Genomic DNA, 15477 nt, shown 5'->3' with positions numbered 1-15477 from the left:
TTGTCCTGATCTTTATTTCCTGCATAGAGATACCCTTTGCACATTAACACACCTGCACACACACACACACACACACCCTCTCTGAAGTCAGAGACTGCTTTGTATGTCAATCTGCGCAGCATCTCACATATCAAGGATACTCAATAAATTTCAACAGCAGACCTAATGCATTGCTCTTCTCATTCCAAGTCTCGCCTTTAGAAGACTGGAGTCTAATTTCGAGCAGTCTGTTTCGTTGTCCAGCAGTTGAGGCGTCCTGACTTCACAGCCTTCAGCAAATACTGGATGAAGGGCTCATCATGCCCGCAGCCATTGGTGCCCCAGTGAGAATTTTGTAGCTGTAACATGAGGGTGATTTACTGTTGTCACCATTCCCTGAGTGCTGATCCACCTGGAGAGCACCCTTCACCTCGGAGTGGCAGGGGTTTTGTCAGAGATGCTCCTGCTGTAGAGCAGTTTGGGAAGGGTGAGCAGCTGTGAGCCGGGGACATTCCGTCTTCTCAGGGGTTCTCAGTGGCGGCATCAGAGGATTCCTTCCGAGAGCTGTGCGGCTGAGAGGAGCGCTTTGTGTCCCGAGGAAAATCAATGTGAGCCATAAGGATAGAAGCTTAAAGGGTGATTAGGAAACAAAATTCTCATCATTGTAAGCCACACAGATTCTCTGCAAGTATCCTTCTGTTCCCTGTAAATTAGCAACTCTGGCCTGCAGATTAAATACACGAAATGGCCTTTTCCCTTTACATTTGGATAATTAAAGTTTAGAAAACTCATGAGATGGAGAATCTCAGCCTTCTTAGCATGTGAGTTAGTTTTTTCTCATGCTAAATAACTTCTGAGACTTGTATAGATCGCCTGACAATAATGGCAGCAATTGTTTCATCATGAGGAAACTGATGTTTCCAAATAATAACTATTGCAAAGAAGTTTTTCACTGGTACTATTTTTAACGGTTAATACCAAAATCACCCTGCTTGGGTTTATGCTTCATAATTGATACTTTGTAGCTAAACCTCAGTTTTTCTCATCTATGAAAATGAAGAGACCTACTTCGTAAGGCTGTTTCGTGGATTAAGTGAGACAATGCTTAGAAAGTACGCTTCTGTAAAGCCTAGGAAATAACAGATTACCACACTGCTGTGCTAAGTGCATGCCTGCTGTGCCCTATTTCTTACTTTCTGATTCATGAAATTTTAAAAACAATACTCTCTCAAAAGCAAGCTCTCTGTTTAAAATAAAAGTGATATTTGCAGTTTGTGAACTGCATAGAGACAAGGAAAGCTAATTGCTTGTGTCTCTGAAAGGACACTAGGACAGGAACACGTGACTTTAGGGGAAAGAAACAAGCAGAGCTAAGATTATTTCTCAATCTCCACTTTGACTGTTCACAACTTGATCTTTGAAGGAAGGTTTATATTGCATGTTTTCAAAGGACTGCGGGCAGTTATAGGAGAAGAAAGGCGCTGTGCTGTGTTTTCCTGTTTGCCTGGTGTGGAGCAGGAAAGCACACGCCCACCCCTGTGCCAAGCGAGTACCCTAATAAGCAAATCGCAGTGTGTGGTGGTGTCAGCGTCTCTAGTGTCATGGTTTCCCTTGGTCACCACGTGCAGACATCACTGTTGCCCCTCGGAGACAACGGGTACCTCTGGAATAAGCTCACAAATAGGGAGATGTATGGGAGATTTTTACAATTTACTCTACTTTTATGTTAAATTCTCTTTGACGTTTGGTTTCCAGATACTGTGAAAAATCACTAAATGTTACTTACTGAAATGTTGCACAAAAGCCACACTCTTTCCCCATGGCCACATCTCAAAATGGTACTTGACTTCTTTTCTGAATGATTAATAATGTAGATTCAAGAAAAATGATACCACAATAAATCACTGACCCCAAAGTGTAACCAGTATACAAAGACATAATATGCATGTTTATGTTTTTCTAATGTTCAAGAAAACCTGGTTGTGCCTTATCATGAAAGCTTGACTCTGAGCTAAGCATGATTGTACATGCTTTAAGCCTAGCACTGAGAGGCAGAGGCAGGGTGATCTCTGTGATTTGGAGAGCAGTCTACTCCGTAGTTTCAGGCCGTCCAGGACTGCACAGTGCAATTTGTACCAAATTTAAAAAAAAAATTTAAAATTGCTGGGACCAATGAGATGGCTCAGTGGGTAAAAACACTTGAATCATAAATGGCCCAAGTTTGATCTCCAGAATCTATATGGTAGGAGAGAACCTATTACCAGGAGTTGTTCTTTGACCTACACATGTGTGTGCATGGCCACTTTCTTATGAACACACACATACACATGTGCACACACATTACAAATTAAAATGTAAAAACAGTATTTTTGACGTTGACTGTGGTAGGTCTCAGATGAAACTGTTTCCGTAGAGTAGACCAAGCTGTCCAGCACGGATGTGCTTTCTGTAACGAGGCAGTCACATGAAAACATAGCTTGTCCTGTCAGAGGTTTGGAACGTGCTCTGAACAAGCTGGGTCAGAAAATTAGGTCTACTTCTTTGGCCTGTGTGGATTTTTTCTTTTCTAAAAGTGTGTTTCTATACGAAGAATAAAAGAAATCTCAACAGTGGCCTTCCTACCAAACTTAAACTATAAATCTCCCTGAAATTATCTTGATGTCTGGCGAAAGTATGTCTCAATTGAGCAGCCATGAATTGTTCTCCACAGGGAGAAGGTGGAACCTGTCCCATATACTAAGCACTGGTCGTGACTGCCTGTCCCATCTCCTGAGCATGACCGTCTCTGCTCTTATGTTTTTGCGAGGCAATGAGGCATTCAGAGCAGATATGAGAACTTCCTATTGTTTTGGTCCATTCCCAGGATTTCAGAGCACACTTCAATACTCAATTTGTTTCGATACAGATCAACCAAATATAACCTGTGGTTGCTGGTGTGTTTCCCTTGCGTGCAGTTTTGTTTAACATGGGTCACAGTAAAGGATCATGTGTAAAAATAATGGGTTGCTTCCTGTTTCTGCCAGCTGATTTGATCAGCCCAGAGCTCCCTCTGTCCTGAGGATTACACAGCTCATGTGGAATCTGTGCAGTACTTCCAGTTTGACAGTAACTGCATTAACCATTTGTAGTCTCTACGTCTCCGAGGCCATCATAGTAAGCATAGGTGTCTGATTTTGAAGTTAATGAATGAGCTTGGAACTCAAATGAATAATGGGTTTCTAAACAGGACTAAATTATCATATGCCATGAAAAACAGATGGTTTTCATTAATTGTTTGCACTGGTTTGCTGTAGGGTTAACAGGAAGGTTAAAAGTATTTCTTTCCAGTGTCACCATTTGAAATGTTTGTGATGTGTATTGTCACATGTGTGTTTACCTGTGTCCAGAATACCTTAGGGTGTGGTTTGTTTTGCTCTCCTAAAGAAAGAGCAATGGTGTGAATGCAGGGAAGAGCTCCTCTGCGTGCTTATTATTTTAAGATTTATTTTATTTTTAATTACCTGCATATGTGCCTGTGTGGTTATGTGCATGTGAGAGCAGGTGCCTGCTGAGGTCAGAGGAGGACATCAGATCCTCTGGAGCTGCAATTCCAAGGAGTTGTAAGCCACCTGATGTGGAGTGGGACTCGAACTCTGACCCGCTGTGAAAGCAGCCAGTATTTTTTCACTGCCAAACCCTCTCTCTTGCCCCCTTTCTCATTTTTTAATCAAGTTACTTGTTTTCTGGTTATTGATTTGTTGAATTCCTATCTGCTTTGGATATTTTTCCCTTGTTAGAAGCATGGTTTGTAAACATCTTCTCCTGTTCTGTAGGTGTCTCTCCACTTATCGCTTGTTCCCCTTCCCGCACAGAGCTCTTTAATTGGATGCAATCTAATTTGATTTTTGCTTCTGTTGCCTATGCTTTTGGAATCATATATAAGAAATGTTTGTTCAGACCAGCTTTGTGGACATGTTTCTCTCGCTTTTCCTTATAATAGTTTTGTGGTTTTAGGTCTTACAGTTAAACCTATTATTTCTTTTTAAAAAATTTTACAATGAGATGTGTAGAGAGCTGCGTGATGCCATGCCTTAAAGGTGGTGCTGGTTTCCACCTTCCACCTTCCCAACGGTGAGTGCTTTCAGTTGTGAACAACTCCATATATGGTTAACGCTAAAGATCTGGCTTGCTCCCGCATTTCTGAACCTATCTGCATTTCCCACATGGCTTGCTGGGGTTGGCTACCCAGAGGTTATTTAGCTGGGGGCTGGCTTTGTCCGGGGCGAGAGGGTGAGAAGGTGATTCAAAGGTCCTGAATAAACCGCAGTGAGAAGAGTCTGGTGTTGCATCTTCCTTGCTGGCGAGGTGAGTGTGACAGAGATGAATATTTGATTTCATTGCTCTGCATGATTCTATTCACTACGAGTCCGTCATTTCTGCAGAGTGTATTCTTAACATCTATTTTTTAAAAAATCAACTATGCAGAGGGCTCCTTGTTTTTTAATTTTCATTGTATATGTTCATTGTACATGACATTGTTTTGCATAAGGACATTTTCATGCAAGTATATACTGTACACTGATCATACGTTGTGTTACTGGCCTAATGCCTTCTATGCCATTACCATCCTGTTTAGATGAGTATAGCTTTGTAGTGTGTTTTGAAGTCAGTTGATGTGATGTTTTGCTCTTTTTTCTAAAGACTGGTTTGGATATTTGGTGTCTTCTGTTGCTCTGTACACAGTCTGGCTTTTTTAATGTGAAAACAGCTTTGCAACTTTGGTTGAAATTGCATGGAATCTGTAGATTGCCCTTGATAGCGTGGACATATTCATAGTAGTCTTCTAATCGACGGGCAGTGGAGAGGTTTTCGTTATTGATGCTGTCAGTTTCTTCAGTATTTTTATACATCTGAGTATATGGGTTTTTGCTTAAATTAATTCTTTTTAAGATTTTTATTTTTTATAATGTGTTTGTGATGGGGGAGTGAAGGATTTACACATCATTGCAGTACCAGCAGTGGCCAGGAGAGAGTGTCAGATCTCTTGAGGGTGGAATTGAAGTTGGCTGTGAGCCACCTGACATGCATGGGTGCTGGGGCCTGAACTTGAGTCCTCTGGAGGAACAGTACCTGGTTCAAACTGCTGAGCCATGTCTCCAGCCCCATTGATTAAACCCATTCTTCAATAAAAAGTGGAATTATTTTCCTGATATCTTTTAGGGAGAAGTTTGTTGCTGGCCTACAGAAACATTACCAATTTTTATAAGTGTTGATTTTCTTATCCTGCAACTTTACTGAACTAACTTTTTAGTTCAAACAGGTTTTCAGTGTGTCATTTCCTATTTGCATCTTACTGTCCACAGTAATACAACTCCATATTTCTGATTTACATACCTTCTATTTCTTGAACCTACTTGTTTTAGTAAGGCTCTACTGTTGTCTTGTCCCTTATGGGGAAAGCCTCGAACTCCCTGTCATGGATGTGATGTTAGCACCGGGGATGCCATCTACGGCTGTTGCTGTGCAGCACATTCCTCCCACACCTTATTCGTCGTGCAGTTATGGCATGAGAGGATGTTATATTATTGTCAGATGGTTTTTCCGCATTTTTGGCATGATTGTGTAGTCTTCGGTTTCCAATCTTTGAGGGTGACCTGTTGCCTATATAAATTTCTATATCCTTTATTGTTTTCTATTAAATGTGATAAGAAAGATAAAGGAATATGGAGGAAGCTAAGAGGGGAGCTGGGAGCTGGGATTTGTGTACCTTGGGTTCATACCTAAAATATTAGCAGTAACTTTAGATGAAAATGTATCCTAACTAAATTATGAGATTGGATAAAAGAAAATTCCAACCATATCCTATGTAGAAATATAGAAAATAAAAGAATAGGAAAAGTCTTATCTTGCAGCTCTTGCCAAGAGAAAGCTTTTTTAGCCGTGTAATGCTGTACAGAATCAGCCCCAGAGAGAACAAGGACTAAAATGAAGGGACTTCGTTAGAGTTTGTTCTCTCGGGCACCACAGGCAGCATAAGAGCTGCGAGCGGTGACATCATTACTAGGACAGAGATGGAAATATAATAACAGGATGCTATAGATAATGTTCTGCCAGTGAGTTTGGAGGACTCAAGCCTGGTTGGGGTGGGGGAGTGGGAATATATGACAGCAAATTCAAGATGAAATATTCTGGATAAGCTTGAACTATTAAATAGATTGAACAAATCAATAGCCCATGCGTTTTTTGGAAAATGAAAACCCAGACCCAGATGGCTTCAGTGATGAGATCTGCTGAATATTCAGAGCATAAATAATTGTATTATTTTACTAGCCTTCTAGATAGTGAGGAAGGGCCATGCTTTGCAGCTCAGGGAAGTCTTAATATACAAAGGAATGTAGACACAACTGGGAAAAGAAAGTGACAGATCGGTCTCCTTACCAGCACATGGAAGTCTACCCAAGTGTTACCGAAGAGCACTGACTGCCCAAGACGAGCCTGTGTGCTCATAACTGTGGCCAGCCTGGCTCCCTGACCAGAGTGTCGCCCCAGGATTAGCAACACTGAAACTTCAGTTTCTACATTTTTGTGTTGTTGCTCCCTCAGCAGTTACCAGGTAGCTGCTCCTTGGTCTGGAGGGGAGCTCTTCTTGTAATAATGGGGTAGGGAGAGCGCGCTCCACTTGGGAAACCTCAGCAGGACACAAAGAAGCCCTTCCTATCTCAATACAAGGGACTCCTTTGCACAAACCCACCCATTTGCAGTCTGTTAAGTCTCTTTAAATCTAAAGCATCTCCATCACCCTCAGGAATGAAAGGACTCGTGACATTAGAATTGCCTAAAGGACAGAACTCTCAATTGGGTGGTGGGAAGTCATTGGTTAATAGATCACCTCTCTGATTCCTGAAAGGTTTTTCATCAGTTTTACCCCTCAGACTCCTAAAGCATGCTGCTTGGTGTTAAAATAACACGACAGATACCTACATTATAGCATGGGAATATGACAAAATGTACTTTCTGTGTGAGCTCAGATCTCACTTTATATTGCGGCTGAAACGCTGTGCTTTGTTTAAGAAGTGTGTTGGCAGCATTGGCGATGCATCGCTACCGAATCAGCATCTCCAGATGTCTGAAAAGCCCTTGCCCCTCACCCCAGAACTTTTTGGTCATCATCCAGGCCATACAGGAACTCCTGGAATTATACGTTCTTATTGGGCTGAGGAAGAAAACCAGAGAAACTCAAATTATTGTGAGCAAAAGGAAACAAAATATCTCAAGTATTGTTGTGGAAGAAAATGTCTACAGGAAATAGCTAAATAGTTAGCTGAGAGATAGGACTAGGAGAAAACAAGATATGACTCAAAAGAAAAACCCTCCTCAGTTTTCACTTCAAATCCCTGTTCTGCATTAGTGAGAGACAAAAAGGGAGAACCCCAGGGAGCACCTGACAAAATTTGGCATTTGGGCAATGTCATCAAACAGGTGACCAAGAGAAAGAAACTGCCCACAGCTGACGGTGAAGAGACAGAAACCCACCCTCAGGGAAAGTGTGTCAATTTCACTCAGAAAGAGATGTAAAATACATAAGGAAATGATCAAACATTTGCAGATATCTGAAGTCAGAGAACAGACCCACAACTGATGTAATGCAGCCACAGGCATGGGCCTGCATTGTAGAGAAGATAAGGGCCAGCACATCCAGTTATTATAAAGAAACATTTTGAAGGAAAAGTCACATTCTTGATTAGGAGTGAGAGATGAATTTCATTTTAAAAAAACTACAAAAAAAACAGTAACTGGAAAGAATTACTAGGTGAACTCATGGCTCCTTGGGTAAAGGCAGTGACCCACAGCCTGACCACCTGAGGTGGATCCCCAAGTCTCTTGTGGTGGAAGGAGAGAACCAGCTCCCTCCCACGTGTTGTAATCTACATAGGTGCACTTTGTGTGTGCATGCCTTTGCACCTACACAATAAATAAATAAGTACTAAAATATAATTTAAAAAACAGAGAAGACAAAACTCAATTTAGAAATGATAAAAAAAAGTTTATTATGTTTGTCTTCAGAAGAGTAATACCGTTGGCAATACATATCTGAAAATGTGTTCAACATCCCTGGTCACCAGGGACATGCAGAACAAAGCCACAAAGTTGTATCACTGAGGAGATGCCAGGATAACGATAGCTGTGACACACTGTCCTCTGGACATGATGTGGCCATTGTCCAGTTGAGCAGGATGCAGCTGTAGTTACTGGAAGGAGACTCGTCCAGAATTGAGCTCATTAACTCCGTATCATAGTGCAGGGGAGGGACGCACAAAGCCCCAGCCCCTCATGAAAGTTTAACAATTAACAGTTGCTGGGAAAAACAGTTTTTCCTAACAGTGTAATGACCCATAAGTTGTTAACAGTTCTGAGAGTAACTCCAGTAAACTCACTGATGGAACCATTTCTTTGTTTCTGGGATGGGTGCCCTATGTGGGTGAGCAGATGTTTATTCCTGTTTCTTCAGGACAAAGTTCACACAACAGCTCTTTAAAAAGCAAGGGTGGTCTGGGGAGCTGACTCAGCAGGCAGAGCACTGGCATTGTATGCATGAGGACCAAGTTCATGCCCAGGTCCATGTAAGGCCAAACAGGCTTGACGGCCACCAAAGATCAGTGTGAAAGATGGGGACATATAAGGTGTGACAGCTTATCAGAGTGGAGAGTCACACGCTGAAGCCCTGTGGGAGCCAAATGTCAAGGATGGAGAAGCCACGTAGTGGTTGGCTAATTACTGAGGGTTCAGAGTAGAGAACTCTGAAGTTTAGAACTTCCAGGAGGTCCCAGACATGTGAGAAATCTGTATTTTTGAGATTTGTCTCCCAAGAGTTCAACCAGGCTCCCGTGGTGGACATTGTAGTATTAGCACTGTGCACTTCTGGCAGAAAGCAGAGACAGATCCACTGTGAACGACAAGAGAGCACTGTGTGAGCAGCGCCACACTTGCTGATTTCCCCTGGCACATTGTGTCTGGCTGGCAGGAAAAACATTACAAGAAATGCTAAGTAGTAGAAGGCACAACTTGACAAGTGGAGTGAGCATCAGACCCATATATAGGGATGTGGCGATTAGCAGGCCAGGAATTTGAGCAGCTATGATGAACAAATTAAAAGTTCTAATAGAAGTGGGCAACATGAGCAGATAGGGGACTCCTAAGAGGTGTTGGAATGCTGCTAATCAAAACTAGGAACAGAAATGAAGATGGCTTTGGTATGTATGTGAGTAACTTGAATATGGAAAGTAAAGAATTTCTGAGCTCAAAGATATCTCAACAGAAACCTCTAATGACAAAAAGCAAAGAGAACCAGAAACAGAACAGTGTGGGAAGAATGCAGGACTCTACAAAAGCTGTGGCAAAAGGAACAGGAGTACCACAGGGAAATAAAGAAACAGAAAGTAACTGTTAAAGATAGCAACTAAATTTATGTCGACACCACAGTAGAGACTCAGGGACCTCAGAAGACACCACACTGTATTATCACCTCCCTAAAACATGCTACAATTAGGCACGTGTTTCCAAACTACTGAAAGTCAAAAAAGTAATAAATCCTGAGAGTCAAGAAGCCAAAATGCACCCCTTTTCTTATACAGAGAGAAGCAAAGGCAGGGATCATTTTCAACTCGCCGGAAGCCACACAAACAAGAAGAGAGTAGTGGGCTATTTATTTTCAAGTGGGAGGAGAAAAGAAAGAAAAAAGAAAAACACCAGTCTAGACAGAATCTCTACCCTGTGCGGTCATCCTTCAATGGGTGAGGGAAAGTAACAACTCTCCAGAATTTGAGAGCCTTACCCTCTCTGAGGAGTGGATGGAGGACTGGGCTGGGAGAACAGGAGGAGAAGAGGGAGTAGGAACTAAGATCGGTATGTAAAATGAGAAAAGATTGTTTAAAAAGAATAAATTTAATTAAGAAAGAAAATAGAAACCGCTGAGGAGAGTTGTCGTCACTACCAGCCCTCGCAAGAACTGCGTTATGTGCTTCAGACAGAAACCACTGGATCAGTAGAGAGCTGGGAAGGATGAGGTCAATAAAGGTGAAGTTTATAAACATGAAATTGACTAAAAAGCCAAACTGTGAAGTGTGCTGTGTTACATGAAATTCCTTAGCTAAGAGGATCTTAGTTGTGAAGGGAGAGTGAGCACTGGTGTGAAACAGGGAAGGAACTGCCCATATGAGGTGATGGATGCTGACCTGAAGCCTCATGGCTGGGGGGTCAAGGCAGACTGTGCTCTTTGCATCTTCTGCTGCCTCCCTGTTTGCCGTAAAATGATTTTCTGTGTTGCACATTTATATCTGATATGCCTCACTATATGTGTGTTATGTTTAACTTAAAATGCTTAAAAATAAGCATTTTTTTTTGAAATGATTGGTGCCAACCTTGACATTTCTAAGTTCATAGTGGAAGGAGAAAATTGACTCCCAAAATTGTCTCTGATTTCCAGATGTGTGCCTTGGCATACGTGTGTTCGTGTACACACACACACACACACACACACACACACACACACACACACTAAATAGGAGGCTGGTGAGATTACTCAGTAATTAAGAGCACTGCTTGTTCTTGAAGAAGACCCGAGTTTGATCCCTAGCACCCACATCATGACTCACAACTGTCTGGAATTCCAGTCCCAGGGGGATTCAATACCCTCTTCTTTTGTCTGCATACATGCAAGCAAAACACCCATACATATAAAAATAAAGTTAAGAAACTTAAATCGATAGCCTCTGTTCTCATTTTCCTGTTCTGTGATCTTTTACTAATATTGAGGTGCCCCATTTATATTCCTGTTAATAGATTGTGTATAACTCTTCTGACTTTTCTGATCTCCTATAGAAGTCATTTTCACATAGTTCAGTAATAACCAGTGGTTGGACTTATGTTCATTTTCATCGGGAGAAGCATTTGGATCTATCTCTGGTTTCCTGACTGAGCCAGTTTGATGCTTTTATCCTTAAGATAAAGTTAAGATTGAAGTTAAGAGAACTCCACTGTGAAAAGAGAACTGTCTCCAAGTCTAATCGGTAAAGAAATACTCATAGCAATGGAGCCTTTCGTGTGGCCCTGTTCCCATCAAGTCAGGTCAGGGTATTAGTTCCTCCTTCTGGTAATCCTTCAATGAATGGTGAATTTCCATCATGACCTAGAAGTGTCTGTCACTCCTCCTCCTTCCCATAGTTAGCCCCAGTGCCCCAGGATGCACTTAGGTCCCCTATGGACTAGCATGGGGTAAGAATACAGTCAGCTTTAGCTTTGTGTGACCACATCTCTAGTGGTGTTCTAGGCCTGATGACTGCCAGGAGGAGAGTGTAGGAAGAACAGCCAAGGCCTGGTGACTGTCAGGAGACTATAGGAAATACAGGCAAGCATGGGCTATTCTGTAAGAAAACCTCTCATGCAAATGTGTTTCTTTCTTGTAGGTCATCCACTCCTTTATGCTGTTTCCCACTATTGAGCGGATGGCTAAGACGCCCAACGGCAGAATTGCCACTCCACTTCTGTGCTGGTTTCGATATGCGCTCTATGCTACCGGCTACTTATTACTTAAACCATGTTCAGAAATAATAAAGTCCTTCATAATCAAAAAAGCCCTTGAAAAACTGAGCTCCAGCTGTGAAATTCCTTTGAAGAACCTTCTTCATCCATTCTGCCTGGGTAAGCATGCTTTTCAAAGGTGTGTGGCTGCTGTCGTGTAAGGAAGAGTGTGCAGACTAGTCTTGGCCAGTTCGTGAGCTTCAGGCAGTTATCTGTTTGACTTTTCCTACCCCACATTTAATCTGACATTGAGTAAAGGGGGTTCATGATAACCGGAAGTAAAAATCTCATGGGGCTTTAATGTTCCCTTCTGCTCCTGGTTCACACTGTAGCTACAGCATGGGGAGATGAGCCAAGCACAGGACACAGCTTGTGTGGAGTCCTCGCAGGAATCCAGAGGTGGCCTGCAGCTCAGTGTCTGCAGTAATGGCCAGTAGAGGGGATAGGATACATCTTGATGCTCATCTTTTCCATCAATTTAGAAGAGTTTAAATTATGCCAGAGTAAACATCACCATGCTAACATAGTTTAGTACTGGAATCTCTGCTGTCTATACTTTCAGATATACCAGTGAATAGTTTTCCTATTCTGTACTTTTGGACAATAACTTATTAGTATTTATAAATGACTTAAATTTTATTTATTTTTTATATGTATGGGTGTTTTGCCTGTACATATGTCTGTGCACCAAGCTGACTGGTGACCAGAAGTGGGCCTCAGATCAGGATGTGGAACATAAGAAATTTTTATCTTTCAATTATATAAACTCTAAGTATAATAATTAAATGACAGTTTTATATTATTTATATAGTGAATATATATATAAATATATATATTTATATAGTGAATATATAATACATATGTCATCACTTACTTTTTGTTTAAGCAAGTGCTTATGTAAGCTATTTCTAGTCTTTCCTACACAAGAGTTACAAGCATCTTCCTAGAGAAACACCCCTGAAGTCACTGGTGAGGAAGGAGCCCCCTTTGCAGTTGCAGTGATTGGGCTCTAGTCGTGCTCCAGCAGCCTCCGCTGGAGCTCAACCACAGTGCACACTCCCTCTCTAGACAGGGCCAACCAGCGCCTTCCAGCCACGTTGTTTCAGGCTTTCTCCCCAACCACAGTCGACTCACCATCTAAGAAATAGACCCTAAAACCAGAAGGAAGCTCGTCTTCGCTTCAAATGACCTACTCACAAGCAGACATATTTGTCCACACGGCCGTCTTGCTGCTGGTGTGCCTGCTTCATCTGGTCTCCCATTTCTTGACTCTGGATCTGGACTAACAATACCCAAGTAGTCAGTACTTCAGTGGTCTCAGTTTTTTCCAGTTAGTGTAACTTTGGTTACAGGGAAAGGAAGCAAGAACTACTTCTCTAGTCCCTGGCTCCTCTGCCTGGATGTTTAGCTGAACCTAGTGACCTTGAGATGCTCATTAACCAAGTGTCCAGACATCCCGACCATCACATCCCCTCCTCCTCTGGACCTCCAGTATCCACTGTCTCCTCTTGTGATCATTAACCAAGTGTCCAGACATTCCGACCACCACATCCCCTCCTCCTCTGGCTCTCTAGTACCCACTGCCTCCTCTCATGATCATTAACCAAGTGTCTAGACACTCTGACCACCACATCCCCTCCTCTCTGGCTCTCCAGTACCCACTGCCTCCTCTTGTGATCATTAACCAAGTGTCTAGACATTCCGACCATCACATCCGCTCCTACTCTGGCTCTCTAGTACCCACTGCCTCCTCTCGTGATCATTAACCAAGTGTCTAGACACTCTGACCACCACATCCCCTCCTCTCTTGCTCTCCAGTACCCACTGCCTCCTCTTGTAATCATTAACCAAGTGTCCAGACATCACGACCACCACAACCCCTCTTCCTCTGGCTCTCCAGTACCCACTGCCTCCTCTTGCCATAATCATCACAGAAGCTACCCCCTCTCCAGCCACCTGGTCATGCATTTGGTGACTTGCTGGAAGGACAGTGCTCTTAAGAGATGGCCTCAGGCTGAGAATGGTTAGTGGGCCCCAGAACATCTCATGCCCTGGAGAAAGGTAACCAGTGTTCATAGGGGCCTCAGTGGTGTGGCTAAGGAGTCCTAGCAAATGTTCAGGTCAGAAATCATCCCAGTGCTGCTTGTGGTCCAGCTACGTCCTCCCGCTGGGGACCTGCTCCGTGTCCAATTGCCCTTCAGAGGATGCCCTTTAACTTGCTGGGTGGACTTGCAGGCTGCCTTGCAGTGTTTGTGCATTATGTAATGTCTGTGCTACAGGAGAAATCTTATGGAAACACATGGAGGAAGTTTGCTAGTCCAAGGGGTAGATTATAAATCCTGCCCTGTCTAGATAGGGGCGCCCTTCAGTGTCCTTTAGTTTGTGCACACAGTTTTGTTTTCATAGGCTCTGAAATGTCATACACAAAAATATTCAGTCCTTTCAGTGCTGCCACCCTGGGCAGACGGCAGGCACACCAAGCCTTCTACTCCCTCTTCACGTCCCCCTCCCTCCAGCAGGCCAAGGTCTGTGGCATCAGAGTTCTCCTCCTGTGGGAGGGGGAGAAATGTCGCTTCCCATCTAGACAGTGGCCCTAACTCAATTAGCAGATAGTATATGCCTTACCTCTGCATCCATCTGGGTAGTTAGGTTGTAACTCGATATTCTGAAATGTGGTTTGTAAAGACTATACACGGATGTTCCCCCTTAATTTCAACCCTGGAATATTTGCTACTACATTTGCTCCCTGGAATCCAAACACTCCCATATCTTCTGACGTACATAGTCTTCCCACTAAGACAGCTAAGTTAGATTTTCTGATCAAATCTAAAGAAAGTATATTTTAGCTCAACAGTATCAAGGTCAAACCGTTAAGTGTTTAAAATGTTGGAAGGTCTTTTTGTTAGGCTAACCTGATGTCTTCATTCCTTTCCCTTACCTCATGAGAGGAACAGAGCCCAAGACCCGAGGCAGTCCTGCCAGGGTACCTTTCTTTGTAAATAATGTTGTGAAGGAAGCGTCCATAGTGTTCTCCCTCCTTAATAAACATGGGGATAACTGTTCAAACCTTCTAGCAAGCTAACGATAGCAACCCTCACACCAGATCACCAATTTCTCCTCAGAATTTTGTCCTTTAGTCCCGTCCCAGATTAAATTTCTTTACTACAAAGAAACCTGTGGTCTGCTTTCTCACTCAGGTGGGCATGGGAAAGTCTGTTCATGCCAGGAGTTGGTGGTAGTGGTGCACACCTTTAATCCCAGCACTCCGGAGGCTGGGGTAGGCGGATCTCTGTGAGTTTGAGGCCAGCCTTTGTCTATTGAGTGAGTTCCAGGACAGGCACCATAGCTACTGATAATCCCTGTCTTGAAAAATAAAAAAAAAGAAAGTAAATAAAGTCTGTTCATAAATCCTACTGAGGACTTAGTGAGCAGAAGAAGTTCAACCTAAAATCCAAGGAGAAAAGAGCAGAAAGAAAGCATTTGTCTGTGCTAGATTAAGTACTAGAGGTAATTATATGACTCTAGGACCTCATCTCTTCTAAAATTAAATAGTCTTAGCAATGTTTATCGTTTATCTGAATAGTTTTAACTCACATTTTTAAATTATCATTCAGTCTAAAATGTGATAGCTTAAAATTGCACACTACCGACCGCTGGTTACGTCTCTCACTGTCATAAACAAACTATTACTAAGATAATATTATACATTTTACACTACATGGATGGTCGTGCTGACCAGTCACGTGGCCTTCTCAGTGCTGCAGACAGGCAGTGTGTCGTCAGTCTACAGTACTGGAGTCCTGGCTTGTAAAGAAACAGTATGTTTCAGAAGCAGAAACGCTTAATTTTGGAAAAATTTTAGAATAGGAGATTTTCTTTTCTGGGCTTAGTTTCTGTGTTGTTATATACATTTTTCACCACTGGCAAAGATGAAAAACAGTG

General features: G+C 42.5%; 1 long non-coding RNA gene across 1 annotated transcript in view; it reads left to right on the top strand.

Moving 5' to 3' along the window:
* Positions 1-11649, top strand: part of LOC148121845 (uncharacterized) — a 47806-nt gene extending 36157 nt beyond the window's left edge. The window contains exon 3 of the long non-coding RNA XR_015738123.1: positions 11421-11649. This is a non-coding gene — a long non-coding RNA (uncharacterized LOC148121845). The remainder of the gene's footprint in view (positions 1-11420) is intronic.
* The last annotated feature ends 3828 nt before the right edge of the window (positions 11650-15477 follow it).

The sequence above is a fragment of the Myodes glareolus genome, chromosome 6 (assembly GCF_982192425.1).
Source record: "Myodes glareolus chromosome 6, mMyoGla1.1, whole genome shotgun sequence".
In the NCBI taxonomy this organism is placed as follows: Eukaryota; Metazoa; Chordata; class Mammalia; order Rodentia; family Cricetidae; genus Myodes; species Myodes glareolus.
This window is presented reverse-complemented; position numbering and strand designations above follow the sequence as displayed.